The sequence below is a fragment of the Lepidochelys olivacea genome (assembly GCF_965140295.1).
Source record: "Lepidochelys olivacea isolate rLepOli2 genome assembly, chromosome: 14".
Classification (NCBI taxonomy): domain Eukaryota; kingdom Metazoa; phylum Chordata; order Testudines; family Cheloniidae; genus Lepidochelys; species Lepidochelys olivacea.
Genome location: NC_140424.1, coordinates 40,227,561 through 40,232,808, shown reverse-complemented (window position 1 = coordinate 40,232,808; position 5,248 = coordinate 40,227,561).

Below are 5,248 nucleotides of genomic sequence, written 5' to 3'. Positions count from 1 at the left end.
CAGAGCCTCCTGGTGTTCCCCACACACCCTGCCCCCTCCTGCTCCTTTCGCTGCCTGAAAAGTCAGCCCCTTTGGCTATTTCTACATTTGCCAGCTGCCTGTTGGGCCTGAGGTTTCTCTGTTGCACAGTTTCTCTGCACTGAGGGCAGGAGGCGGCTGTGTCGGGTCCCTCCCAGCACTGGGCGATGCAGGCTCGGCAGAGATTGTGCCCACACTCCAGAGTGACAGGGTCTGTGAAATACTCCAGACAGACGGAACATGTTGCTTCCTCCTGGAGACTTTCCACGGGGCTCTCTGCAGCCATGGCTCCCTCCGGGCAGTGGGACAAGGTTACTTTCACTTTCCTGAGGTCAGGAAGGTAGGGGCAGACTGGGGGTGGGGGTGCTGTACCAGCACTGATGGTGAAAAAAATCCAAATAAAAACAAAAAACAAAAGCCTGGCCCCCCAACTGCCCCAGCCAGGGCCCCCACAATGCCAGAGCCAGACCCCCACGCCTCCACCCCACTCTGGGCCCCATGCGACACCCCCCCCCCCACACACACACACTGTCCATGCTAAGGCCTCCACCATACACCCCCACACACTGTATATACCAGCACCCCCTACTCATTCTGCATTCAAATCCCTCCCCCCATACACTCTGGGGACCCCCTAAAGCAACACCTCTCTGTGCCCCGCCAGAAACCCACACAGCCAGTGTCCCCTTTGCCCCTCTTACCCCCTCCCCCCCACACGATACCACCAGTCCAGTGTGCCCACCAGGACCCACCAACCAACACTAAGAGAAAGACAGGCCAACACACCGAGCAGAACTTTTAATATTTTTTTACAAAAAGAAACAGAAAAAAAAAGCAGGGGAGCCGACCCGAGGTGCAGCCAGTACACACCCAGAGCAGATCCCCAGCAGACACCCCCTCCCAGGCTGGTGCACCCAGATAACCAAAGACTGACCAATAATTAGCACAGGGCAGTGGGTGCCACTCCCCTCCCCCCACCAGCCCAGTCGAGCCACCCCCAGCCCAGCTGTGCCAACCCCCCCAACTCACGCAAACCCTGCTGCAGCCTCCGCCTGCCCCTCCCCCACACAGCCTGTGTGTCCCCCTGACCCCAGCTGCCCCACAACAGCCCCCCCACCCCGGTGCACTGCAACTGCCGGGCCAGCAGGGCAAGGGCAGGTTAAATCGATGCTGCCCTGCTGCAGGTACTGCTATCCCCCCCTCAAACCACAACGCCCGCCCCCCCAACCAACAACCTCCCTGCCGTGAACCAGGCGCAGCAAAGCAAGCTGGTGGCTGGGGTGGCCCTGCTGAAGGGGCGGCACTCCGGGAGCAGCCCCGGCAGCAATTCGGCGGCAGCCCCTCTCCGTTGTTTCCCAAGGCTGCAATTCACTTCACCTCTGGGTGTCCTCGATCCCACCTGCCACATGGGGCTAATGCTGACCCTGCCTCCTAGGCTGAATCCATTCATGGCTGTGTGGTGATGGGAGAAATGGCGATACCAAGGTGAGCAGATTTGGGCTGAATTACTCCACAGTCTGAGAGTGAGAGCCAGCTCCCTGCAGGGGGCACGGGAGAGTGAGGGACTCAGGCCAGCTCCGCATAGAGGGGGGTCAGGGCTTTAGCCCTGCAGCTTCTGCCGCTAGGGCATCTGGGGGTCCTGAACTGGGGGCTTCAGCCCCACGTCTTCTCCCAGGGTCCAGGGCTTCTCCCACCCACCCTGCGCAGCTTCTGCCGGGGTCCGTGGCAGTGTTCCCTGTAATTTTTTCTGTCCATGTGCGGAATGACTTTTGTTATGTGCACCAATATGGAGGTGTGTGGTAGGGCTGGGGCCAAGTGGTCTCAGAGGGGCTCAGGGCTGGGGCATAGGGTTCGAGTGCGGGGCAGGTGAGGGCTCTGGCTGTGCATGTGGGGTTAGGGGTCAGGCTGGTGATGAAGGGTTTGGGGTGCTGGCTGCCCCGGGTACTACCCCCAGCCCTCTCTCACCGAAGCAGCTTGGGGCCACTTGAGAGGTGCCTCTCCACGGTCGCAGCATCTCCAGGGGCTCGGCTGGGGGCATCTGTCCCCCAGCCAGAGCAGGTCCGGGCTAGGCTTGGTGGGGGTCAGGGAAGGGGCGTAGCTGAGAGGGAATTTAGATCCGGGACTTCTCCTTTATCCCCACCCTGCCCAGCGCATCTCCTGCCGGGGTCTGGAGCTTCTCCTCCCCCTAATCTGCCACTGTACCCATCCAGCCTGTGTGCGTAGGAGCCCTGCAGCACGCCTGGGTGATTTCAAACAGCCTGGAGCTCCCAGCCACCGCTACCAGGACCACCGCAGTGGTGGCAGCCAGGGTCCGCAGGCCCTTTGAAATCTCCTTGGCCCCTAGGCAATTGCCCCCTTGCCCCCCCCCAGTGGCCCCTGGTGGGTGAAAGGTGTAACTGCAGCACGTCTCTGGCAGAATGTATTTTCTGCAGAGAAAAAGAAAATTCTGGATGGCACATGAATTCTGTGCCTACGCAGGGGCACAGAATCCCCTGAGCAGTGTTTGATGGCTTGTGTTGCTCTCCCTTTTATCTAATCCCCGGTAAATGCAGTTTCACCCCTTTTAATTATTTATTTTATTACTCTCATTGTTCTTAGTTCACCATCACTTTGGGTAAGACTGTGTAGAGGTATGTCCTTGTGCTACCTGGTTCACGATTGACTTACTTCGCCCGTGTTCACTAAGGGCACTGGCCTATTGTTGGTTTAAAGCCCCTTAAACGGATGAATGTAGCAGCTTCCCTTTGTCCAGGTTAACGGTTACACATGAGAGCAAGACACAATAGCAAAGAGAAGACCCGAGGCCACTCTGGAATTTTTGTGTTGCGTGTGTGTGTGTGTGCGTCCACACGCGCACCCAGTCACAAGTTGACTGAGAGAGTTTGGAGCAGTGAGCAAAGGAAGATTTCTGAGGTTTTTTTGGATGGGTGGGATGGTTTGGTGCCTCCTTAGATAATGGAAACAGAACTTCCTGCATACTTTGTAAATACACTAGATTGTATGAAAGATACCAGACTCATCATCAAATTCTACACTCAACTAGAACAGTGCGCAGGGCCTTCAACATCAGCCATCCACTCGGGTCAACCTAATAACACACTCTTGTATGAAATCTCTCTCAGAGGCAAATTTCTACTGTAATTTTAACTAAACATAGATATACAGTAGTGATAACCCCAAGAAATCATATGGTACATCATGCCTCAAAGAATTATGATTTAAAACCAAGTAAGTTTGGGGTTCTTTTCATTTTTTGTTTCTGACCCTTTAGGGGTGCATTAGATTCACATTTTCACTTTTTTTCCAAAACCACAAGTTAAAATTTTTTTATTGGTATACTTAGTGAAAACTGTGATTCTCAAGCAATCATTTGATTCCAGAAGCTTGTGCTTTCAGAATAAAAACACCAAATGGTAATCCCACCGTCTTGGTAAAATGGCAAGAGTCGGTAACACTGGTGATATGTATTTGGCTATCTAGACACACATGACACTGGTATCAATGACAATTGCACTGAATATAGCTAAGGACATGGTTACATTATGTTTCTGGATACAGGCTGTACCTTGCAAGCTGAAATTGCAACCTTTGATTGACTTACTGCTCTGAAAGGTTCCATATATCTGAAATGGTTTTATGTTTCTATGAGACTAACCAATTTATTTGAGCATGAGCTTTCGTGAGCTACAGCTCACTTCATCGGATGCATCCGATGAAGTGAGCTGTAGCTCACGAAAGCTTATGCTCAAATAAATTGGTTAGTCTCTAAGGTGCCACAAGTACTCCTTTTCTTTTTGCGAATACAGACTAACACGGCTGTTACTCTGAAACCTGTCTTTATGTTCCTATGACAATTAATGCCATTTTGGACTTCCAATATTATGAACTTTTTATACCTTTTAATTAAAAATAATAAACCTAATGTCTGTTACTAATCCTCCCATTCTGTGAACACTGAAGCATATGCTTTTTGGAGGTAGCTGCCCTGGGACATGTGTAAGGTGATCAGTAGATACTGCCAGGCTTATGGCCTGAGGACATCCTGATTTTTTGTACCTCAGTGGTGGCCACCCTATTTCAAAGCCTTCGCTGTCCTTCATTCTCACAAGTTTACTTTTTTCCCCTTCCAAACAGGGGTATCATTTGCTGCTGCCCCTCCAACCTTGGTTCCCCCGCCCGCAAAATTTTCATAGCTCTTTGCCAGGGGTTGTGTGAAAAACAGCCCCATCAAATTTAGCCATCAGGTTTAGCTACCAGTGGTGGTTTCTGATACTATCCATATCACGTCTTGCTTTCCTATCTGAATTAACTACCCCCAACTTTCCACATGGGTGTCTCATTCAGAGGGCCCTGCCTGCCACATCCCTCCTCACCCCCGCGAGACCGCCCCCCCACGCCTGCCACTCACCACATACTTCCTCACCCCCCCCCGTGAAACGCCTGCCCGCTGCTCACTGTGTGCCTCCTCACCTCCACCCCATCCCCTGTGAGATCCTTCCCCCACTGCTCTCCATGACCCTCCTTTCCTTCACCCCCCCAACAAAATCCCCCCCCAACTGCCACTTGCCCCATCCCTCCTCATCCCCCAGCCCCTGCAAGATCTCCCAGCCCACGGGTCACTGTGTCCCTCCTCTCCTCCACCCTCCCCGCAAGACTGCCCAGCGCACCCTGTCCCTCCTCTCATCCACCCCCCTACCCACAAGATGCCTCTACCCATCACTCACTGTGTCCCTCCTCTCCTCCACCTCCTTGCCTGTGAGACTCCCCATACCTCACTCATGTCCCTCCTCTACTCCATCGCCCAGTGAGATCCCCACATTGCCGTGTCCCTCCTCTCACCCATCCCCTGCCCGCAAGACCCCCAACCTGCTCTGCATCCTTCCTCACCCCTCCTCCCCATCAAGAGCCCCGTCAAGAATGGTGGTGGCTGGGCAGGGCCTGCAGTGAAGTGGGGACAGGGCCTGGGGGGGCACGGGGCTGGAATGGGGTTGCAAGAGGTGGGACAGGGAACTAGCCTCCCCCAGGGGAAGCTTCACCCACCACCCGTGTTAAGGCTGTTTTAGTGCTTGAGGGGTTCACAGTTGATACCTGGTGAGTGAAATCTAAATACAGAACAGACAACCAGTGGGGGGTTTGTGCCCTGCTTTGTAACTGCCCTGAGGTTGGACCTCACGTTCTTGAGCTGCCCACAACAATTACGGCTGGGACATGAAGGTGAAGGAAACAAGAA